Here is a 25820-nt window from a genome sequence, read left to right as displayed (position 1 = left end):
GAAATCACCTCCACCACCCAACACACATACAGACACACACATAGACATACACACACACACACACACACACATTAACTTAGGTCCCAGCTGGCAAGACTTCTTGGCACTCAGCATTTCTCCATCTAGAAAAGTACAGAGTCCTCCCACCCAGACTAAATTCCAGTAAAACTGGTTCATTCCATTAGAGTAGTTCATTAGTCCTAGTGGGCCCGGTCCCCTCCAACAGTGTCCTGGGGAAATGGGAAGCAGCTGCCTGGAGATGCAAACCAAACTCAGGATCCTCTTGGCTGCTCATGAAACCCAGGAATCCTTCCTTTATGGGTCAGCCCTGGGCAGGAAGGGAGAGACTGGAATCCAGCCAGCTCTGACCCTGGAAGCCTGGGGACAGACCCTCACTCCGTCTTTCTGCTGCACTGCTGACACTCTGCCTGGCACAGAGTAATCCTCATGATGGTTTGCTGGTTTGTTGAATGACAGACATTCTCCCCTTCTCCCAGGTTTCCCTCCAGTGTGTCTGGCACTAAGCCAGTGTGTCTGGCACTGGTGGCTATGCCACGGGAGGGGTACTTCAAGTCAGATGTGACTGCCTCCATGAGACTAAGACCCCTGCCCGGCCTGATCCTTCTTTGTGTATTTCCCATGTGTTTAACACAATCCTAGGCACTCAGACTACTAGATTCATACCTGCACATGGAATTAACAGAGGGAGGACAGGGTGAGAGAGGACTGGCACCCTTCCTGTCAGTACCTGGCAGTGTGGTACACTGGACTGGGAGCCAAGAAACCCAGGCCTTGGGGCTGGGGTTGTGGCTCAGCTGTAGAGAGCTTTCCTCACATGTGTGAGACCCTGGGTTCGATCCTCAGCACCGCATAAAAATAAATAAATAAGTAAAAAGAAACCCAGACCTTGTCCCTAGTTTTCATTTGCTTACTCGTAGGAATAAGTTGTTATATGAGAAGGTTGACCAAATGATCACTCAATTTCACATTCTGGTTACTACTGCTATAAAACAAATTACCCCCAGAATTTAGTGGTGTAAATTTGAGAGCCATTTTCTTTGGCTCATAATTTTATAGGTTGGGAAGTTAGAAAGGGCTCCATAAGACGGTTCTTGTTTAGAATATTCCATGCAGCTGCAGTCACATGTAAACTAGGACCCCAAACTTTTAAAGCCCAGCTGGTCTAAACATTCACCAGGCATGTTCATGTGCCTGGCAGTTGACGCTGGCTGTCGTCTACTGAGTGTTCGGCTGAAGAGGCCAACTTAAGCACCTGTAAACACACAGCCTCTATGTGCAGTCTCGGGGTCTGACGTGGCAGCTGGTCTCCCTCAGAACCAGTATCCCTAGAACACTGCATACAAGTGGCGTGGCTTTTGCTAATCTACCCTTGGAAGTCATAGAGCTTCACTTCCACCATATTCTGTTGGTTAGAAGAGGCATTTGCTTATTCAAATTCAAGAGAGATAGACTCCACTTTTAAATTTTTTTAAAAAAAATTCTAAAACAAAAAATAGAATTTGTTCAAGTAAAAACAAACAAAGAGCTCTCACAGGGCAAAAGGAGATTAATTAGGGATTTTTGACTCTACTCTTGGGGACTTTTCTTCAAAAAACAAACCATTGCATTACTGAAATCTGTGAAATACTTCAACCTTGGCCCAAGTCCCTTATACTTGGAGCTGGATGAGCCTGTGGGTGTGTGGTTATGGCTCTTGGGGGGAATAGGATAGTGTTCAGGATCAGGAAGACTGCCCCCCCACACTCTGAGTACCCCTTTCTTTGGAAAGGGGATCCTCTCACTCCTCCTTCCTTGGTTTCTCGGGTTCAGACTGAAATGTCTTCAAACTGTTCTAGGAGCCTGGCTCATTGCACGGCTGATGGAGCTCCCAGGGTGAAGCAGGCCCCATGAACCTACCCAGGGGTTGCAAGAGAGGAGGGTAATGTTTAACGAGCAGCTCTTGTATTACCATTTGGAAGATTTCTATACGGTGTTCCAGCAGGTACTACAAGAAGGAGTGTGTTTATTCCTCACAGCATCCCCTCCAAGAAGAGATTTTATTGTCAACCTCCTTTTACAGATTAGAAAATTGCAGGTTCGGAGGGTTAGTGGCTTGTCCACAGTTGGCGAGAGACTCATGGTTCAAACTACCTGTGTCATCTAACCCCAGGGCAAAAATGAGGCAGAAGAAGTCTCTCATGTTCTCCTGCATGTCCTTATCACCTGCTTCCTCCACCCAGGACCCACATTTACCCACTGACTTCCACATCAGAACAGACCTCTTGTATGTTCCAGTTCTGTGGGTCCAAGGAGAAGGCTTCCACGCAGATGCCAATGACCAAAGAGGAAGATCCCTAACACCCTAGAACAGCTTCATTACATGGGCAGCCAACGCCCCCCCCCCTTAATTCTGTGTGCCCTCCCCTTAATTCCGGGCAGATGTTATGATCCATAGAATACGGTGGAGGTGACAGTGTGCCATTTTCCAGACCAGACCTTAAGAAATTGGCAGTTTTCATTTTCTGCCTCTTGGAGATTTTGTTTTTTAGAAATGATCTCCCTATATTGCCCAGGCTGGATTTGAACTACTGGACTCCAGTAATCCTCCTGCCTCAGCCTCCTAAGCAGCTGGAATGATAGGAATGCAGTTCCTGCCTCTCGAAATGTTCTCTCTGGGCACTTGGAGTTGAGATAAGAAGTCTGATCACCAGAGTTTAACTCCGCTGGAGGAACCAGTTCACTCTGTTCATTCTGATTGATGTTCCCTGCTGAACCCAGGCTCCCAGTCTTTTCCTCTGAGGGGGCTAGACATTTGAATGAATGTAAGGGAGGCTGCCTTGGACTCTCCAGACCAGCTCTTCTGCAAGCTGAATACCACTGAATGACCTCAGTTGCTACTAGAAGAGTTGCTCAGACAAGCTCTGCCAGAATTGCTTACCCATAAAATTGTGAGATGTAATAAAATCATTGTTTTAATTGTTTGGCTAACTTGGAACACAATATGCAATAATGTGTTGGATTATCTCATTCAATATATTCATTATTTCAACGTTACATACTAGGAAATTTAAGATCAGACGAATTAAATAACTTCCTCAAGGTCTCCCAGGAAATGTGAGATCAAACCAGCCTTTGAACTTGAACTTGAGGAGTCTGACCCTAGAACCCCAGAGCAAAGCGTTACTTTCAGCCAAAAGTATGTATGACTATACAAGTAATAACTTTTCTAGCACTGGGACATTCTCCTGTTTGAGAGACAAGTGGGGAGATTTGGAGTCACAGGGTGGATTCTTCCCTTGGCAAGACTCAGGACAGTGGGGGTTGATTTACGTATCTTTATGTATCCATGGCTGACAGGGAGGCTGCCCATGGTGAGTGCTTAATAAGTGTTTGTTCAATAAATAAACTAACCCACAAAGGAGTAAGTGGTGAGGAGGAGCCAGACACAGGCTGGGATCTGGAAAGAAGGTTCTTCCGCCACCTAGTGGTTATTCCTGGTACAGCTTTCCTGTCTATGGCAGGGGAAGAAAATGGAAGTCTCCTTTAGGGACCTTGGCTGAGTGTGTCTAAAGTCACACAGCAGCATCCTTCTGGACCAGTGGGGCAGGGCAGGGGTGAGGCCCTATCCGAAGCCAGACATCTTGGCTCTTCAAATATCTGTGCATCTTGAAGGAGGCAGGGAGAAGAGTTTCCCCTGCCACCTGCTCATTCTGTTCCTGGTGCTGAGCATTTCAGCGGATGCTTAATAAATAAGTACTTGGGATAGAAATTTGAGACAATAGGTGACGTCACATCCTGTAGTTCATCTTCACCTTCCACAGGAGTTTCCAAAAGAGATAGTCAGCCTGAATCAAGGATGGTTTGGAACTCAGAACTCAGCTCATTCACGGCCAATCCGCCTCTCCAGTACCCCGAGTCCCCTGCCTTTCCAGCCCTTGCTCTGGGACCTCTGGACACTGACGGCTTCCTAGTCCCTAACCCCCACCCCCCAGAAGGCCTTCATGTACCCCACCCTTGATGAGCTGACAGGTATGGCTTTCCCTGGCAGTCAGGACAGGAATGTGCAAGGCCCTGGAAAAGGCCACCAAACACTATCCTCACATCAGATGGAGTCTCATTTTCCTCACCTGGAAACATCTAGATCAAAAGCATCTCCCTCAAAGAAAGGCTGCAAAGCTCACAGGAGTTAGGTGTCTGGAGTAGCCACAGGTGTGTGCACTGATAATACCTTAGAGGAATTCCTAGGAAAATAAATCCATGTGGCTTCCCAAGCTCCTTTGCCAGCCAGCACGCACCCTCAGGAATCCTGTCCACATATTGCACTCTAAGCTTTCACCCCAAAACTTCCCTCAGGATCCTTGGCTTCTCCCATTCCCTTTCCCTGATCCCAAGAGCAGGTAAGAAAAGCAAGAGGGCTTTGGTAAGAACAGACACTTTATTGTACACCAGGGTTGGGGAGAAGAGGAAAGAGGGGCCCTGGGGTGATAATGCCTCATTCCCCACCCTGGCTGAACGGTCCTGGCCCAGGGCTCTGACCAGCCGTGGGACACATGGACTTGAACTGATCCGAACTTGCACCAGGACCCAAAGTGACTGCCTGGTGTGTGTGCTTGGGTCTGTACAAAGCAGGGCTTTCCATGAGAAGGGAGCCTGGACCTTTTTCCCCTAGCCCAGGTCATTGGGCCCCAATGAAGGGACAGTAGCCCCCCATGTTTCAGGGCTAGTGGAAGGACCTGGAGGTACTCAGGGAAGTCAGGTGCTTTATGAACAGTTAAATCTCACTTCTCTTTTTCACAGTGGGGAGTGCTCTGGTGGGGGGGGGCGTGCAACCATGAGGAAGGGCAAAAGGGCATCCACCTGCCTGACAATACTGCAGGCCTGCGTGGGGCCCAGGCCCAGGCCAGCCTCTTGGCTGACACAGGCTGACTTGGGTGGGCTTCTCCTGGCACTAAGAAAGCAGCAGTCCCTGCAGAGTTATTGCTGGAAGGCAGACGCCTACCTCACCTGCATTACCTTGTGTGCCCCACCTGTCCACCTCAATTGGGGCCTTGGGCTCACATCACCTCCGTGGAGAGGGCGAAGGCTCCCTGAGCAAGAAGCAGGTGACTGGGGCTGGGTGCAGTCCTCTCACAGGCATGGCCCTGCTTACCCAGCTCAGCCACTCACAGCCTGGAGCCCCTCTGCCTCCTGGTGGGCACTGTATGGACAGCACCAAAGCCAGCAGGTGGGGATCCTGGGCAGGGACTTGGGGGTCTGCCCCTCTCTAGCCACCTTTTGCTCCTCCAGGGAAGCTGAATCCAGCTCCTCTGGTGACTCCACCTGCCCTGACTCCCCTGCCGAGTGAGCAGAGGTGTCAGAAGCATAGCCAGGCATTGTCCCTTTTTGGGCAGTCAGGATCCTCTCAGAGACAAAGGCAGGGCAGAGGTGCAGTGAGACCCAAGAAACCCAGGACCTTCCCTGCCAAGGAGCTGAGACTCCTGTGAGAACAGCAAGAGGTTTACTGGAAAATAAAGTGGGGGACTTTTTTCCCCCTGCCTCCCACCAGAGATGTGAAGGCAACCATCAAAGCCCAAGCCGAAGCTTTCTGGGGCACTTGTCCTGAGGCCTTGCTGAGAGCTGAGAAGAGGAAGAAGAGGGGGGCAGCGTGGTCTTCAGGAGCGTGGCGAACACTAAGGAGGGGGCGGGGCCGCGAGAGGAGGAGGTGAGAGTGGGGCCGAGGGGTGGGGAGCCCGGGAATTCCCTCCTCCACAAGTAACAAGTCCCGGGCCGGCTCCGCCATCGTCGCTACCGCCTCGCGCCCAGCGCTGAGGAGGTGGAGGAGGGAGAGGGCCCCGCGGACGTTGCCTCCGCTCCGCGGTGGGGGCGGGCACGGGGCGGGGGCTGCGGCTACCTGCGCGCTACCGCCCGCTTACCGGAACTCGCGCCGCGCGGGCCCGACTCTCGCGCCTTCCGGCGCCGGCGCCCCCAGCCCCTCCGCGGGCCCAGAGCCGCTCAGCCGAGGTCCGGGTCGGCGGCGGGGCCGGGTCACTCCTCCTGACCCAACATGGCGGCGGGGTCGTGGGCGGATTCCCGGGGCGGCGCAGGCTGAGGGGGCGTGAGGAGGAGGCGCTTCTCCACCCGCGGAGCAGGCCCGCAGCGCCGCTGCCCACCCTCGGCCCGCGGCTGGCGTGTTTGGCTGCGGCGGCGACGATTGAATGGGGCGCGCCGATTCCGTCCCCCTGCCTTTTCTCCTGCCCCTCTGCTCTGGGGCCGTCGTGCCGAGGGCTTTGGGGCTTTGTTATCGTGGGGGAGAGCAGGGTTGAGTTTTTCTTGGTTGGCTGTTGGCTTCTCGGTACTATGCTTCCGCACTCTTTGTCGTGGATAGTAAAATCTCAGCCCAGCCGTGCGAGCCAGGAAGGCGTTGCTCACACTCTCCTCACCGCCCTGGTCGCCGTCCAAAAACGTTCGTGTCTGGCCTCTTTCCGAGGCCGGGATCCTGTCCCTGCCCCGGGAGCTTCCTGTTGACTGTAGGTCGAACCAGCTTTGCCGGGAGGGGAACCAGGCTGAGTCCTGTTGGCAACCATCCCAAGTTGGTGGCTTTCGCTTATCTTGGGACAGCGTATTCTTATGTGATCCTGGCAATGTCCCAGTGAGGGACAGGTATTATGACCTTACTCGACAGCTGTGGAAACTGAGGCTGGGTCCTCAAAAGCAGAGCAGCCACAACTAGAATTGTGTTTATCTGAACCCATGCACCTTTCCTATTTGCCTTACAGAATGGGAAGGGTCCGGAAGGAACCAGGGTAAAGAACCAGGGTTAAGTCAAGGTGGAGATGGGTTAAACTTTGAGGCTGTTTTGCTGAAGTCACTTCTGTCTTGTCAAGCTCTTAATTTCCGCTTTTTGTTTCCTGTTTGGTGGTACTATTAATGTGGGACTTTTGGTTTCCTTTGTGGTTTTAGTGAAATTCAGAATCATCTTCGATAAACATGAAATAGCACAATCATCTGGGTCAGTATTCCGGTATTCTAGGAACTTAAGGAGGTAAAAAAATAAAATAAAATTCTTCAGCTCACTAAATGAACCAAAAGTAAGCATAGGCATCCACATTAACAAAAAGGCACATGTAATATGACAAGGTGCTTCATTTAATTACTAAAACTATATTTGCCGTTGATGTTTTAGACATTAAAATTTTTGAGTAGACATATTTTTAAAACAAGAAAATAAAGTCCTTGAGTTGTTGTCTTTCTGAACTTATAGCCAGAGTAGAAATATTTTTGTTTTCCTAAACTCTCAGACTCAAAAAATCAAGTTTACAATACTAGTTTATCCAGCTTTGAATTTGTTCTGTATGGAGATTTAAAGGTGGTGTCAAAATCTCACCTACAAGTTATAGTTTAAATTGACTTGAATTTGCTTCACCTCACCCTCATCTTTTTGGTTTTGTTTTGTTTTTGTTTATTACTTCAATTCCTGTTTTCCTTTTTCAAATAATCATTGTCCAGTGCCAAGTTTTAGTCTGTAAAAAACCTGGAAAGTTTAGTATCTTACATTCAATGGCTCACTTATTTCCAGGAATATATAAAACATTTATTTTTTAATGGGACAGAATCGGTAAAGTCTTATTTGAATTTTATATGCTAGATGTTACTTTTAATGAAAAACTTTTTATTTTACTTATGAAATGGACAAGTGAAGATGCTTGACCCTATGTGTTGCTCTCCTGCATGACATAGAGGTCTGGTATTGTATGTGTGTGAAGGAGTGAGAAGGGACCTGTCTAGAAATGCCTGGGGAAAAGTTTGACTGGTAAGAAAACCAGGGGAAAGCTTTAAACAAATAGCTCCCTAGAAAAGTAAAATGTTTTATTTAAGTTTATTAATGTTTAAAATAATTTGGCTGGAAGTTTAAAAGATTAGAAGTTGAACTGATGCCCATATTCACCCTGGAACCTGTGATTCTGCCAGGAAAAAAAAATGTTTTTTAAGATAAACTTCTTTCTATCAGTGAGTGATCTGCTGCTGCTTCCATTACTGAGGCCATGATAATGATTTTCTTTTCCTAGTAACAGTGGAAAGAAAGCCTGTGGCCCTGCACAAGGTGCATGCAATATGCATGCCTCTGCCCTCAAACACCCATCCCCACTACCACCCCTTCTACCATTCAAAGACTAGATCTCCTCAAGTCTACTTGGTGCCTGAAGTTATCTGTAGCACCATGGCCTTGCCAAGATTGTTCATAAGCCCAATTAGGAGGAATATGAGGACCCCTCTATAAGCAAAGATTTGGAGGATCAGGCAAAAGTAAGGTATTTTTCCTTGAGTGTTAGACTCATGGTGCCAAGCTTAGTGAAACAATACGGTAACCCACCCATTTCTCAACACTTGGTATCTTTTTTCCCTCAAGGACTGTGGCTCATGGATCATAGTTTTAACTTTCCCTCAACTGGGCAAAAGCTATCTAAGAGAATCATCAATGGAAATATATATATATATATTCACACACACACACATATACATGTCTGACAATGAACGGATGTTGATAAACATTTTTACAATTAATAAATGTCACAGCCAGCAATCTTAAATGAATATCATCAAATGTACCCCATCATCTTGCTTCTTTTGTTGTTTTTCTAGCTTTTAACTTTGTGGCTGCTACCTGGGTCACAGTCAAAGAATTTCATCCTGTGCCTGCCATGCCTCTCAGCTCCATGACTGTTTTCTAGTAGTCTAGACTTTGCTCTTGGCATTTACTTTGAGATCATATCTTGGTTTATTCTCTGCTTCAGTTCTTTCTGGTTCTCTTGCTCTTTGGCCTCAGTCATGTTAAATCCCCTAATTTTAACTGTGCTTCCGGGTATCCACTGACTATTTCTAGGCTTACCTACAGCTTCAAACTTTCATACTCTGAATTGGTTCCTCACTCTACTTTCTGACTGCAGTTTCTAAGCTAGATGGTCCTGTTACATGATCTCTGTCAAGCAAAATACAGCAAGGAGTAGAAGTCTTTTGAGATTATCTGATTAACTTTCTTTTCTGAGAATTTGTCCTCTATAAATAGGGAGAGTATAGACCTGGGGTCTTAGTACCTTACTACTAATCCCAGGCTTCAATCTGGAGTTTGAATTTTGAGGGAGTGACACAGAGGTGACTCAGATTATTCATGGTGGCCATGGTAGAGTTGAGAGTTCCATGGCAGAAAGTGAGGGTTGAGGGATAGAGAGTTCAGTTGCAGGAGGCAAGAAGTGTCCAGAGCTGATGATCCCAAACAACTTCCTTTAAATAAATGTCTTTTCTGTTTAAATTAAGGGGCTCTTTCTGTTCTTTGCAAATAAGAACCATAACTTAGTCTCTCCTACTGATTGTACCGCTGACAGTCAACTCAGGAGCTGAAAGGGCAACATTTCCTGCCACATTAACAGAGTAGGGTTGGGTGCACGTGATGGGGGAACTAGTTTTCACAGAGAGAGAAGGATGAATCAGATGTATAGCCAGAGTGAAGATAAGAGATTGCAGGCCCCTGATGCCGAGACTCATGTGCCTTGTACCACATGTAATATACCAAACTTAGACAGTTGACAAGTCAGTCCCTCTTTCTGTCTACCCATGTCAGCCATGGCTTTAAAATCAATACATAGCAACACTTTTCTCATAGAACACTAACTTCGTCTTCAGAATCCTCAACAAAATTTAGACAGGAGCCACCCTAAAATTGGAATTAAAATGTGTTGAAAATCATTTGATTTGATCTGTCCTATAGACTGGTAATTTCGTGCTCTGATCTATATTCCCAGTCCTTATAGCCATTACCAAGGGTTTGGCCTGTACTTTTCTGCTCCATTAAGTTGATGTATAGTCAAAATGCGTCAGAGTCTCTGACACTAAGTTAAACACCACTAAAATTGCTACCAGATTGCTACATTCTGGAAATCTTTACAAATGGGTTATGAAAAGTAGAACACAATTTTGCTTGAAGGCAAAAAGTTAAAGTTAGAATGTTTGCCTGCATTGATGATTTAGAAAATAAATTATGTATCAGGGTCTTTAAAGTTAACTTGTATTGCTGGGTGGGTAGCATTGGCCTGCAATTCCAGCTATTGAGGCAAGGGGATTACAAATTTGAGGCTAGGCCAGGCCACTTAGTGAGATTCTGTTTATAAACAAACAAATAGTCTGGGAATGTAGCCCAGGGGGAGAACTCCCCTGGGTTAGACCTGGGCACTGCAAAAAGAAATTTTAAAAACGTTACTTCATATTATGAACCATAAACGGGTACTTGCTATTAAGTAACTTTTTATAATAGGCTTCTTAAAGTGACACTATGGGTTTTTAAAAATGTGTTTAGAATAAATCCATGCTTTTAAAACGTTTTAATCTCTTAAAGCTAAACCTGCTTTTTGTACTTTTTGACCTTATACATTATTTTTCATCTATGTGTCTGACCAAATTTTAAAATCTGATTCACCAGATCTTAATATTTGATGTAAATCACACTGCATTAAATACTTTACCTAATGTATTCACTCTCCTTTGATTTGTATATAAATGGGGCTTTGTGTTTTTCTTTCTTTCTTTCTTTCTTTTTTTTTTTTTTGTGGTACTGGGGATTGAACCCAGGGGTGCTCTAACACTGAGCTAAATCCCCAGCTTCCCTTTCTGTCTTTTAAATTTTGAGACAGGGTCTTACTAAGTTGCCCACATGGCCTTGAATTTAGAATCCTCCTGCTTCAGCCTCCCAAGTAACTGAGTTTCCAAGTATGTACCACGATGCCTTCAGCTGAATAGGGCTTTTGATTACTTGAAATTACCACTTAATTTTCCTCCTTTTTGAAGTAATCACATATGCAAGAAATATTTAATATGAGACCCATATTGTGATGATATGTGTTTTTGGTCATGTGAGTGAGTTAACCATATAAGCATTGCAAATAATAGAATTGATAAAATACCAGCAGCAACTACAAGAAAAGCAATGGCTACTAATGGCCCTTACTGTCTGCTGTGCCTTTATGTGTATAATTTCCTAAATCCTCATAATAACCCTGGTTGCTAGTTCTGTTCTCATTCACAGATTAATGAGCCTTTAGACTTAGAGGAGTTTAACCCAATAAAAGGAGATGCTCCAAAACCTGTTCTACTGAAAGTTATTATGATTACAGAAAATAATTTTTTTTTTATTACAATGCTAGGGATCAATCCCAGGACCCGGTACATGCTGAGCTTCATCCCCAGCCCCCAGAATTATTCTTAAGTGTTATACCAATGACCACATAAAGCAGCACTTACTTCTCCAAATTCTGGAATAATAAAATGGGTAAATTTGGGGCTGGGTTTGTGACTCAGCGGTAAAGTGCTCACCTCCCATGTGCAAGACCTTGGGTTTGATCCTCAGCACCACATACAAAAATAAACAAGTGAAATAAAGGTGTTGTGTCCAACTACAACTAAAAAATAAATATTAAAAAAATAAAATGGGTAAATTGTATTTTTAATTAGAAATACATACCTAAGAAATGTGAGATTCTATAAACTCATAGAAAAGTCTCTTAATATTTATTTTTTAGTTGTAGTTGGATGCAATACCTTTATTTTATTTATGTTTATGTGGTGCTGAGTATCGAACCCAGGGCCTCACACGTGCTAGGCGAGTGCTCTACCACAGAGCCACAACCCCAGCCTGAAAAATTATTTTTTTATATTATTATATTCCTAAGAAAGGATTAGGGTAAACTTTATAAGACTAGCTTAAAAGGGTAAACTTTATAAGACTAGCTTAAAAAGAATAAATTTAATTCAGAAGAAAAGTATTAAATCTAGTTTTTTTGTGGCCAAATTTTACTTTTATATTGTGTGTGTGTAGAAATATGTAAAAAGTCCCATCATTATGTGCAACTGTAATGCACCAATAAAAAAATGGGGAAAAAGTCAAGCTTTCCGGAGATGATTATTTTGCAGCTATCCACTCAACCTTTCATTGACACCCCCTAAAACCATGGTCTTGAAACAAAGAACCAAATATCTAGGAAATGACTATGTATACAGCATAAATGATTACCTTACCAAATGCAAAATATCTGTGCTATCTAAGATTTGCATTTTAATCTACCAAGTCTAGGTAAGTATAGTGAAGCCTTGCATGATAACCATAACTCTGTGGTAAGAGCTACTATAATAGTTAATAATAGCCCAACAGAAGGTAATATTTTAAAATATTTTTAAAAATCAGCTTATTCATTCATTTATTTAAAAAAAAATGTATGGGCTGGGATGAGTTCAGCGGTAGAGCGCTTGCCTAGCATGGGCAAGACCTATATTCCATCCCCAGCACCACATAAAAATAAAGCCATTGTGTTGTGTCCATCTACACCTAAAAAATAAAAATAAATAAAAAATAAAAAAATATAGTGTCTTACAATAAATTTTGTACATTTTGGTCTATATTAAAAGCAATCCTATGATTATTAACTTGGAGAAACTGGGGGTGAATAGAACATATTAAAATCCAGGGAGTACAAAGAGTCATAGATTTTCAAAGACTTTATTAGGGCCTTTTCCTAGGGAAAATATAATTATACCAAATTTTATGTTAAAATAGTTTTATTTTGGAGATTTTCATTAGAGATTAATAAAATTAAGTTTTTACAGCAAATACCTAGTTCGGTTAAAATTTTTTTGGTTTTAACTAAAAGAAGTAGTCACTTAAAAAAAGGCTATCTTCTAGTTTTATCACTATTTTTAATTTCTTTGTAGTGAACAAACCTATAACCATTTCAAATTATTTGAACTGTGTATTCTGAAGATCAATTTACATGAGTACTTTTGCTTATGAATACTCAAACCTATTTTTACTAAAGAATAAGTAATCGTGAACAGAAGATTCAAAGTATATATAATGACTCTTAAGTTTAGAAGATGCAGGCTCAGTGGTAGAGCGCTCACCTGGTGAGGTGAGGCAGTGGGTTTGATCCTCAGCACCACATAAGTATAAATAAATAAAGTCAATATTAGAGGATGCTATTTAAAAAATCCAAACATGACTAAAATAGAGTTTTCCTCTTGGAGACCAGATAATGTTGGCATAAAATAGAAAATAGGCATTTTTGCTCGTTTTAGGTAAAATTAGTTCCAACAAATTAAAATAGAAGCAAAGCAAGAGACTAAGGAATAGATGTTTTAAAAACCACAGACTGGAAAATTTGTTTCCTGCTTTGGTGAGTGACTTTAAAAATTCTATATGAACTGTTTATATGAAAATATTTAGGTTCTTTTTAAACCTGTTAGGAACCTGTTGTATAGTTGTAGATTTTATTTAACCTTGAAGTAGAAAAAAAATCCCCCCTTTTATAAAAGGTTCCAAAATAAACAACTTTTTAAAGCTTTTAGCTGAAGGTTTTACATATGCTCTGTAAAAATTACCAGTCTCATTTCCTTTGAGATGATGTGACATACATCAAAAGAACAAAGCATTTCCTGAGTCTGTTTAGAGTACCTAGGACCCATTCTTAAGTGTTTACCATTTGCCCTGAAGAATCTGGAAGATATTTGAAGGAAGGAAAGAAAAAAAAATAAATACAGAATACAGAATATCAAATCTTGAGATGGTTAATAGCACAGAACTATGCAAAGTCCAAGTGAGTATTTGATAAATTTGAATATTTAAAAGGCTATGATAATGCAATGATCTTTGGACTCTGAGTAAAACAAATTATTTTGGGGGTGATGGATGTATTCTGGAATTTATGGTGATGGTTGCAAAGCTTTGTGCAACTCAGTTATACACTTTGAAAGGTTGCCACAGTCTGGCTGGGCACAAATCACGAGCCACTCAAGCAGGAACAAACTTTATTTCCGAACTCACACACATGCCACCCACTTGGCCCTTCCAGCGACACCACACACCCACCAGAACTCCCTCTACAGGAACTTCACCAACCAACTGGAACTCTCCAGGAATTCCCCCAAGAGCTCAACCAGAGGGGCAACCGAGGCAGCAGGAGCCGCTCTATTGCGGGACAGCAGGGGTCTATTTACAACTGAATACACAGCCTGTTTCAATCCAGCATCATCCAGACACAGCAATTATACACAGCTTAACTTAATTAGCACCTCACTTTTGCTGAGGATGGCATTAAACTTGTGATCCTCCTCCCAAGTCACTGGGATTACAGGTGTGCACCACTAAGCCACTCTTAGGGATTCATTCTAAAGTCAGTACTTACCACCTGACATTGTCATTCAGAGATAGAAATATTTATCAGCCATTAGATAGAAATTTCTTTTAGGCGGGAGCAGATACCCAGTACCAAAAATAAATAAATAAATAAAATTCTAATTTATTGCTGGCAAGTATGTGGGGAAAAAGGTACACTTATATATTGTGTATATATAAAAGGTACACTTATATTTTGTTGGTATGACCACTTTGGAAAGCAATAGAGAGATTTCTTGAAAAGTTAGGAATGAAACCAACACAACAAATGACCCAGCTATCACATTTCTTGGTATTTGTCCAAAAGAATTAAAATTAGAATTACTATACTGATACATGCATACCAATATTTATAGCAGCATAATCCATAATAGCCAAGTTATGGAACCAATCTAGGTGCCCATAAATGATGAATGGATAAAGAGAATGTGATACACACACACACACACACACACACACACACACACACACACACAATGCAGTTCTACTGGATCAGAAAGAATGAAAAAATGTCACTTGCTGATAAATGAATGAAACTGGAGAACATCATGCTAAACGAAATAAGCCAGACTTAGAAAGTGAAGGGTCAAATGTCTTCTCTCATATGCAGAAGCTGAAGAGGAAACAATAAAAAAATGGGATCTCATGGGGCTAGAGTTGTAACTCATTGGTAGAGCTGCTTGCCTAGCATGTGTGAGGCACTGGGTTTGATTCTCAGCTCCACATAAAAATAAAGTAAAGCCATTTTGTCCATGTACAACAACAACAACAAAAAAATTAAAAATGGGATCTCATGAAAATATAAGGGAGATCAGTAGAGTAGAAGCAGAGGACCAAGAGAGAGGGAGGAGAGGAGAGAAAGGAAGAAGAACTGGGGAATGGAATTGGCCAAATTATTCCAGGTGCATGTATGAATATAACTCAATGTATTGCAATTTTATGTATAACTATAATTCATCAATTAAAAAATAAATAACAAATAGAAGAAAGATTAGAGAAAGAGGATCAGGGGAAAGAAAGGGGCAGGACTGGGCACTGAAATGGGCAAAACTATGTTATTGTCATTTATGAATATGTCAAAATGAATATGTCAGCACACTGTGTATGACTATAATGCACTAATAATAGATTCTTCTATGTGAAAAAAATTTCTAATTTATGTATTTTCAAGAAAAGGAAACTGAGCCTTAGGAATGCTAACCAAGTTTGTGGTTATAAGGAGCCTGATTCATAATCACATTTCTCCATTGCCTCTACAAATTAGAAAGTTGTTTTTAATTTGCATTTTTTCCTAGTGCGCATTTCTTTAACCACATATCATCAATATATTTCAACTGCAAGTAGTAAATGGTTTAAGCATTTTTCAAAGATTTATTTAGTTCTTGACTATAGATTAGAATTGTTACATAAAGGAGTACTTTTAGATATTTGTCAGAAATAGGAGATTTTTATTCTCATTAATATATGTTGATTCATTTCCTTATTATAATTATGTTTTTAAAATTTTCTACTTAGAAACCAAAAATATTATACATAACCTTTCCATTATAAAGTATTTTCTTCATCGTGCAGCTTGTGAAAAATCAGAAATGAAATGAAGCGATTTTCCAGTTTCTCATGCTTGAGTCAACAACAGAAAATCATTACTGTTACTCAAGAAATGGGCAAGAATATGCAGAACCTAGTGGCACACACCTGTAATCCCAGCTATGCGATAGGCTGAGGCAGGAGGATTGCAAATTCAAGGCCAGCATTGGCAATTTAGTGAAACCCTGCCTTAAAACAAACAGGTTTGGGCATGTAGCACAGTGATAGAGCACTTGCCTAGCATGCATGAGGTCTTGGGTTCAATTCCTAGTTCCATACAAGTACATGGGGGGGGGGAGGGGGAAAGGTGGTTATTGTATTGCATAAAACAAAGAAATAAAAGAACATACCCTGCCTTTTGAAGCTTAGCAGAATATTATATACACAGATGAGTAATAGTTCATTTCTAAAAAATGCTAATGAAGAACATTAAAAATAAAATCTTCAGTAATTTAGAGTAGGAGTAGATTGAGAGGCTGAGGTAGCTAACAAGAGCTTTGAAAAGGCACTGGGACATAATGCAGGGAGACAGTTACAGAAAGCCATTCCCAAGAGGGAAGATGAGGGCATAGTACACTTTGGATATAATCTGTGCATGAAATAGTCTTCTAAGCATGCCAGAAGTACATGATTTGTGTAGGGTAGAGTAGGAGGTGCAGATGCTTAATGAATCACATTTACAACTCCTCCACTTTGAATGTGGATTTTTCTATCAATTGCCCTCAACTCTCACTACATCAAACTTTTAAAGGCTGAGGACTTTATCTTATCTACTCTGATACTTTCAGTACCTCGCCCAGTATTTCCAGTGACTAAACCAGTCTTTTCAGTGCCTGGCACAGAAAAGGCATTCTGCCTGTATTTGTTGAATTAAAGGAGCAAATGAATGAATGAGTCTCTGATAGATTAAGTGAATTACTCAAGTTCAAATGACTAGTAGGTGATAAGAGTCATGATTGGAACAAACCATATGTTTTTACACGATTCAGACAGGAACTGGGAAATGTTAAGAGTCATTATTTTTCTATTCTCCCTGGCTGTTAGGAAAATTTCTTGGGTGAACCTTAAGAATTCTGTGTTAGGGTTCCCCAGAGAAACAGAGCCAACATGATGTGCATATATACATAGCCATATAGGGAACTGGCTTATACGATTATAGTAGCTGAGAAATCCCCTCTGCTGGGTTAGTAACCAAGCTGTAGACTTGGGAGAGCAGATGGTGTAGTTCCAGTTGGAAGCCGAAAGCCTTCCTACTGGTGAAGTAGGAAGACCCGATGTTTCAGTGCAAAACTCAAAGTTGGAAAAAGCCATGTTCAAACTGTAAAGTAGTCATGCATGGTTAATTCTTTCTTATTCAGGGCTCTATTCAGGCCTTCAAAGAATTGGATAAGTAGGGTGCGGTTGGAGCATGCTGGTAATCCCAGTGACTTGGAGGCTCAGGTAGGAGAATGGCAAATATGAAGACTTGGCAACTCGGTGAGACCCTGTCTCAAATGAATGAATGAATGAATGAATGAATGGAATGAATAAATAAATAGAAAAAATGAAAATCAGGGGCATGTGTGCATGTGGCTCCGTGGTAGTGCACTCCTGGATTCAGTCCCTAGTACCTGGGGTGGGGAGGAAGAATGGGATGATGTCCACTCACACTGATGGAAGGCAGTCTGCTCTATTCAATTTACTGCTTCATATATTATCTCACCCAGAACACCCTCATACACATATCCAGAATAACATTAGACCAAATGCTGAGCATGAAATTAACTACCATAAAGTTTTATCCTTGACATATATAATGTAGTAAGTTAATTATCCCTAATTGGTTCCACCAAAACCTCATAGTGGAACATATTGAATTAATTAATTAAATAAATTTTTATAGTGCTAGAGATCAAACCCAGAGCCTAGCCCAAGGGCTCTACCACTGAGCTACAGCCCCAGTCCCATGGTCAATGTATTTTGTTCTGAACATGTATGTACACACATTTAATTTTCTGAGATTGTATAGCATGATGCTGAAGAGCGCCTTGCTGTGTTTGAATTTCAGCTATAATGGGTGACTTTGAGCAGGTTACTTCTCACTGTTTCTTTTTCCATAAATTGGAAATAATTATTGTTTCTTGATCATCAGTTTGCTGTTTGAGAATGAAATTATAAAAAAGCATAAAGCATTTTATGTAGTACGTGGTACAGAGTAAGTACTTAATAAGTGATGGTTACTGTTTAATGAGAAATATTAAAGCAAACTTAATGAATGTGGCATATCACGACTATTTCTTTGATTCTATCAAATAAACATTCTTTAAAAATGTTGACTTATATATTTTTTAAAATTTTAAGCATGTAAATATTTTATGCCTAGCATTCATGAACCCAGGGGAGAAAAAGTGACTTCCTTTCAAGACATGTGATTTTTTGTGTAGGATTAACCCTGTGTTAAAATTTCAAAATTTTATATCAATGCAAAGTGGATCTTCTATATAACACATTGTTATCAGGAGATTATGACCAAGATATCCTTTTTGGGGGGCGGTGACTGGAGATTGAATTTACGGACACTCAACCAGTGAACCCGGCCCTATTTTTTTTTTAAAGAGAGAGTGAGAGAGGAGAGAGAGAGAGAGAGAGAATTTTTAATATTTATTTTCTAGTTCTCGGCGGACACAACATCTTTGTTTGTATGTGGTCCTGAGGATCGAACCCGGGCCGCACTCATGCCAGGCGAGCGCGCTACTGCTTGAGCCACATCCCCAGCCCCAAACCCAGCCCTATTTTGCATTTTATTTAGAGACAGGGTCTCATTGAGTCGCTTAGCACCTCACTTTTGCTGAGGCTGGTTTTGAACTCGTGATCCTTCTGCCTGAGTCCCCAGAACTGCTGGGATTACAAGCGTGCACCACCCCATCTGGCTCATAACCACAGTATCTAATTTTATAATCCTTTCTAGTATCTGGGTAGTTTGCTTCATTGAATGATATTGTTTACTTCAGATTGTAGCTTACCTCATATTAAAGTCTTGGGTTTGACCCAAATCCCTTTTTCTATTATTATATTTTCTTCTGTTGATATGACACTATATACTGTATTATCTTAAGCTTGCTTAAAAATTGTTTTTCCTTTTTGAATAGGATCATGGCATGCAGTGGAAGGAGAAAATGTTGTGATTCAGTGTGGAATTTGTATCCTTAACACCTATTTAAGACTCGATTTTTTTTTTAACCAGATTCTTGCTAAATTGCCCAGGTTGGCCTTGAATTCACAATCCTTCTGCTTCAGCCTCCTGAGTAGCTGCAGGTCAAGAAATTTTTAATTGAAGTTATAATCTTGACAAAATAAAATAATTAGAATGACTGCAAATCTCCCGTGGGATAGTGTAGTTATTTTATATTATTACATAATTTCCCCTGCTGTTCATCCCCTTAGTTTTTAAAGGAGAATAAATTTTAGTTGTTTCCTAAAATTCCCAGCTTGAATGGTTTCTTGGTAATTTTGAGTTCAAGGATCACATATATTTTTTTTACTTCTTTCCCACCTCCTCTTTAGGTGCTAGAACAATGCTATATCTGTAGAAGATGCCAAATATATTCTTAAGCAATGAATACACAATTGAAATGAGTTTGGAATAGTCCTAGGAAAGTCTTGAACAGTGCAGTGAGAATACTGTCTCTGTTAGAAGTAAAGATGAACAGATCCTTCAGTAATAGCACATCAAAAAAAAAAAAAGACAATTCTGACTGGCTGTGGTGGTGCATACCTATAATCCCAGCGACTTTGGAGGCTGAAGCAGGAGAAACTCAAGTTCGAGGCTAGCCTCAGGATCTTAGCCAGATCTTAGCAACTTCGTGAGCTCTTGCCTCAAAATAAAAAATAAAAATGGCTGGGGATTTAGATAGGTGGTAAAGCACCCCTTTGTTCAACCCCAGTACTGTAAGGGGTATGTGGATATAGAGGATATAGGAGGACATAGTCCTTTGTAGTAATTGGTGAGAAACAAAAAATAAGGAAAAAGTGAGGCAGGGGCAGGCACAGAGGCAGTCCATATATGTGAAGACAAACTTTGACCAGGAGACCAAAGACAGGGGTCAGTTAGGTAAAGAGGGAATGATGTCATCAGAGCAACAATAGAGGAAGATGGTTTGGGCAGCAGCTTTTGAATAGACTTTGAAGAAAAAAATTAGAAAGAGGGGGAAAAGGAAACAGGAAAGGGAAGTCTGTTGGGAACTCAGCATGACATTTGGAGTGGGTGGGGAGCTTCCTGTCACAGCTTGATGTTTGGAACATCTGGTCACCTCTTATCCTAAGGAGACCTTAGAAACTTAAGCTTCTTCAGCTGATGGGGGTAGAAAGCCCAGGGATTCCATGACGACTCAGTCCCTGCCAGTAGACAGGAAGATCTAAGGAAGGCAAAAGTACTGATGTGAAACAAAGTCTTTCTTCCACTGAGAACTCTGCCACGAGTTTTCTCATGTAAGCATTCATATTTGTAAATATATTTAGGCTTTGTATTTTTGGAATATTAATTTTTATATTCAAATCAAAGTGTAAAATCTATTTTAAAATTATCCCAAAGGGAGAAAGGTAGCCAACCATTTTTTTTTATATATAGAAGAAACAATTGCTTTCAAAACTAATGATTTTCACTACCCAGCTTTCTGTTGCATTGTTCAATTTTCACAAGGTGCCATTTTCCAGCATTGACTGAAGTTTTCCACAACCCAATTGTGCCCTCTAGTGTTTTCAGTATTTAATGCAGGCCACAGCTAGAACTGGACTCTGAACAAATGGGGGAAACTAATCATGACCCGCACATCATCATTTACAGTTAATCTCGGCATTAGTCAGTATAGGTGTGAATATGCTATGGTAATAAATAAATCCACAAATATCAGTGGTTTAAAAAAAAACAAAAGTTTGTTTCTCACAGAAATAATGCAGAATGAGCCTTTCTACAAGAAGCACTGTCTTGAAGTTTCCTGCATCCTGTGGTGTCTACCAACTTCTTACCTGACAAAGGCACCAAAATATGAAAAAGAGAGGGAGGAGACACACTTTCTTTTACCTGCTTCAGCCTGGAAGTAACACATCACTCAGCTACTTTCTTTTTTTTTCTTTTTTAAATGAGTTCTTACTATCTTACCCAGGCTGGTCTCAAACTCCTGGGCTCTAAAGATCTTCCTGCCTCAGCCTTCTGAGGAACTTAGACTATAGGAGACTTCAGGACTTAGTCTATAGGCGTGTGCTGCCATGAATGGTCTTAGAATTTTTTTTTTTTGGTTGTAGTAAAATATACATGACATAAAATTTACCATTTTACATTTTTTTTGCAGTACTGCTGCTTGAACCTCTCTACTGAGTCACATTTAAATTTTTATATTTTATTTTTTTCTATTTTGAGACATAGTCTCTTTTAAAAGTTGCTGAGGCTGGCCTCAAGCTTGGGATTCTCCTGCCTCAGCCTTTCAAATTGTTGGGATTATAGGTGTGCGTACTGTAGTGCTTGGCTTCGATTTACTTATTTTAAAGTGCTTTTAAGTTTAATGACATTAAGAACTTTCACACTGTTATGCAGTCATCGCCGTCATCAGTCTCCACAACTATTCTCTTCACTTTTCTGCATCAATACATTTTGGGCTGGGTGTAGTTCAGTGTTGAATGCTTGTCTCACATGTGCAAAGCCCTGGGTTTGGTCCCCACCATACTCTCTGCCACTAAACAAGCCCATTTCTATTAATTAATAGTTCTCAATTCTTATCTCCTCCCAGCCCCTGACAACTATCCCTCTACTATCTGTATGAGTTTGATTACTCCAAGTACCTCAAATAAGTCGAATTGTACAATACTTATCATTTTGGGTCTTGCTTATTTCATCTAGCTCGGTGTCTTCAAGGTTTATTCATGTTGTAATATATGTCAGAATTTCCTTCTTTTTAAAGGCTGGATAATATTCCACTGTATGTGTATACCATATTTTATTTCTCCACTCATAGGGACTCATCTTTGATAATATCATACCCGTTTTGTTTAGTCAATCATTAATACATAGTTTGAATGCTTTGTATAAATCTATAATACCTCTTGATTAGAGGGATAGAAAGTTGTTCAACATGTGATCATCTGTGTCCTTGTAGTGCATATATAGATATGTATATATATATATCTCACATATCTTGTCATTTCTACCCTTCATGAGGCCTTTTTGCAAAGCTCCACTTTCAAAGGAAGCTGTCTTCTCTGTACCTAATAGTGCTCTGGAGAAAATAAACTACAATGCTTGGCTTCCAGTTCAAGCTAGTTCTATCATTAACAGTTTCCTTTACTATCTGGATATATGAAGAGTCTGGCTTTTAAGTTAATATAAATGTGGAGGTGCAGCTGCAGAATGGTGGCCTTTCACCACCAGCCTCACCACATTTCCTGAAAGTCACTATTACTCTATTATAATAATTCTATCGATAACAATATTACTAACCCTCATATGATAGTTAACGGCTACCAGTCATTATGAAGCATTGTTCTCATGACCTGACATACACAGTACATGATGATGCTAGGTTTTGAGATAGAAAACCCAGGAGAAAAAGCAGGGTGGGAAAGGCGAAAATGACAACTTGAGTTTTGGACACTTTGGGTTGGAGATGCCTGAGGGAAAGCAGGTGTCTAGTGGAAGAGAGCTGTGGGAAGTGTGAGTTGGAGCCAGAACTTGGGAGCACTGCCAGGGCTAGAGATGGACTTGGGAATTAATAACACAATTCCCAAGTCCATCTCTAGTGCATCCAATGATATTTTTAAGCAAGGGAGAGAGAGAGAGAAAGAGAGAGAAAACGCAGAATGGCCATTTCTCCCAGCCCCAAGCCTGAGCAGAGCCTCAGAACAGTAGGAATGAGCCAGACAAGAAAGCAGTGGAAGTCCATTCAGGCAGAGGGGGGGAATAATAATGGTGGCACAGAGGCTTGAAGAGGCCTTGGTAACACTTGTGTTACTTCCTGTCTCTATGAATTTGACTCTTCTAGGTACTTCACAAACGGAATCATCCAATGTTTATCTTTTGTGCTTGTATCATTAAGATGAGTTGCTCTTAACCCTGAGCTCTGCAGCAAAACTACCTACAGAGATTTGAAAACTACAAATACTTGGACTCTATAGTTAGAGATTTTGATTCCTGTGGTCTGAAATTGGTGTCTGTGTTAATCAGCTTTTATGTTCCTCTGACCAAAACACCCAACAAGAACAACTTAGAGGAGGGAGAGTTTATTTGGGGTTCATGGTTTCAGAGGTCTCAGTCCATGGACGACTGACTCCCTGGCTCTAGGCTGGAGATGAGGCAGCGCAATATGGGGGAAGGACCCAGTGGAGGAAAGCTACTGAGCTCATGGCAGTGTCAGGAAGCAGAGAGAGAGAGAGAGAGGAAGAGGAAGGGCCACAGGAAGAACAATGCTTTTAGGGCATGTCCCTAGTGACCCACCTCCTTTAGCCCGGCTCCTCCTGCCTACAGACACCATCCAGTTATCAAGTTCAAACAAGGCTGGACTGATTAGGTTTCTGCTCCCATAATCCAATCATTGCTCCTCGTAACACTCCTGCATTAACAGGAGCTTTTGGGAGGGAGGGACACTTTATATCCAAACCATAAAATCGTCAAAAATCTGCATTGGGGGCTGGGGATGTGGCTCAAGCGGTAGCGCGCTCGCCTGGCATGCGTGCGGCCCGGGTTCGATCCTCAGCACCACATACCAACAAAGATGTTGTGTCCGCCGAGAACTAAAAAATAATAAATATTAAAATAATTTAAAAAAAATCTGCATTGGAAAAAAAGCATGGGAGCTGTGGTTGTAGCTCAGCGGTAAGAGCTGTTGCCTCGCACGTGCGAGACCCTGGGTTCGATCCTCAGCACCACATAGGAACAGATAAATAAAATAAAGGTATTGTTTCCAACTACAACTAAAAAATAAATATCAAAAAAAGCATGTGGAGGGAAGGGGGAAATTGGTTAATGGGTATAAACTCACAGTTAGATAGGGGGAATAAATTTTGATTATAGTTAATGATATATATATATTTTTTTTAAATCAAACTGATCAATAGGGAGGATTTTGGAAATTCTCATCACAAAGAAAGGAATGATGAATGTTTGAGATGACGCATAACCTACATATCCTGAGTTGATCATTACACAATTTACAATGCTTTGAAATAACCTCACTGTATCCCATGAATTTGTACAATCATCTGTCAATTAAAAATTCATTTAAAAAACAAACAAAAGCAAACGAGAGCATCCATTGTAGAAGAGGGGAAGACAGAGGAGAATTGCATCCCATGTGTTGAAGGAGGGAAGACTGTGGGCAAGGGTCACCAGGGGAAAAAGGTGCCTCTGGGGTTTAGAAAAAGGGTGAGGATCCAGGGGCAGCCTCTGGGTCTGGCAAACCAGGGTTTTATCACAACGGTTGACAGAGCAGTTCCATAGGGGAACATGCGAAGAATCGTTAGTGGAGTAAGACCTCTGGGATGCTGGGGAAATTGGGATCAAAATTACTGGTGGACAAGCTGGTATGTAATTCGGTGGTAGAGCCCTTATCTAGGATGTGTAAGGTCCTGGGTTTGAAACCCTACAGGGCAAAGAAAAAAATCTTGGTGGAAAGGAAAGGCCTGAAGGATGGGTAGAGATATAGATACATCATTAGGCAGAGAGAGATGGAAGTAGAGGGAGTTGATGCCCATTAGCTTTTTGTGAGGGTTACCATCAGCACATAGCATGGTTTTAGAACAATACCTGGCACACAGTGGAAACTGTTTTGTGGTAGCAGTGAGGGAGACAAGGATCTGCCTGATGACTATGCCCCTCTGTGGGGCATGAGCATGAAGTTCACCAGCACTACAAAGGAGCAGGGCAAATGGCCCAGCTAAAACTGGAAACCATGAATTTTGTAGTAGAACTAAGCACTTATGTTTGGTTTTCTTGCTAGAATATAGCAGCAGGAGGAACCAAAGCTAACCCATTAGCTGAGGAGATGGGGCAAAGAGCAAGGGACAGAGTAGTCCAAGTGTTCCCAGGACTTTGGTTAAGAGGTTCAAGTTTACTCCAGGTAGGGGATGCAGGGAGGTCTCCCAATATCTAACCATTGGTGGAGCTCCAAGGGAGTAGGGTTAGTGGCTGTGAAGGAGGTGGACATGCAGCAGGGGCAAGAGTTATGGCTAGGGAGAGAATATCAATATGAAAAGCACATTTTAGAACTCTTAGTTAGGGCTGCCTGGTGGCACATGCCTGTAATTCCAGCAACTGGAGAGGTTGAGGCAGGAGGATTGCAAGTTAGAGGCCAGCTTGGGCTACTTAGCTAGATCCTATCTCAAAATGAAAACTAAAAAGGACTGGGGATGTACCTCAGCTGTAGAATGCAGAGAGGGAAAAAGAAAAAAGGACTCTTGTTCAGAGTTTATTTCACCCTATCAATCATTTTCAAATACATCTGAGGAAACTGGTGTCATTAATGCCTCCGTGACAATTTTTTTTTTTTCAATCAGAATGACTCCATTTTCATTTGTCTAGACATGGGAGTAGGAAGAGAGATAGTGGAAGAAGATTTCATTTGTGACATTTCCTTAGGGAAAAGGGTGTTTTGTTTGTTATTTCATTTTGTTTTGAAAACCACTGATGTTTGGTGGAATAAACTTGGGTTTGACAGTGAGAAGACTTAAACTTTGATCCTACCTTCTCCATACTAACAGTGGGGTTTGGGCTGGGTCATTTATCTTTTTGGGGGGTCTTGGTTTTCTCATTTGTAAAATGTTTGGGGTGGACTAGATGATATTTTGCCAACACCCCTTCCTCCCGGCTAGAGGGAGAGTTGGAGTTCAAAAGCACAGCTGTGCAGATCCCAGGAGGTTTGAGAGTGCCACCTTGTGGTCGAAAGGAATAGTGCTGTCAAGAGGTTCACCTAGATTTTGGAAGTACAGAGCCAGGCGGTAGCGGTGCTTTTATTCACACCAAAGAAAAATCTCTCCAAAGACATGAGGCCCTGTCCAGGTTCTCTTGATAGCATAGAGT

At 41.6% G+C, this 25820-nt stretch overlaps 2 long non-coding RNA genes across 2 annotated transcripts in view; one reads left to right on the top strand and one right to left on the bottom strand.

Moving 5' to 3' along the window:
- Positions 1-4416: 4416 nt before the first annotated feature.
- LOC144369078 (uncharacterized) overlaps positions 4417-25820 on the bottom strand; it is a 31453-nt gene continuing 10049 nt past the window's right edge. Inside the window, exon 2 of the long non-coding RNA XR_013428538.1 lies at positions 4417-7012. This is a non-coding gene — a long non-coding RNA (uncharacterized LOC144369078). The remainder of the gene's footprint in view (positions 7013-25820) is intronic.
- The window catches only part of LOC144369075 (uncharacterized), a 100855-nt gene continuing 80615 nt past the window's right edge, over positions 5581-25820 (top strand). The window contains exon 1 of the long non-coding RNA XR_013428531.1: positions 5581-5701. This is a non-coding gene — a long non-coding RNA (uncharacterized LOC144369075). The remainder of the gene's footprint in view (positions 5702-25820) is intronic.

The sequence above is a fragment of the Ictidomys tridecemlineatus genome, chromosome 12 (assembly GCF_052094955.1).
Source record: "Ictidomys tridecemlineatus isolate mIctTri1 chromosome 12, mIctTri1.hap1, whole genome shotgun sequence".
Taxonomy (NCBI): Eukaryota; Metazoa; Chordata; class Mammalia; order Rodentia; family Sciuridae; genus Ictidomys; species Ictidomys tridecemlineatus.
This window is presented reverse-complemented; position numbering and strand designations above follow the sequence as displayed.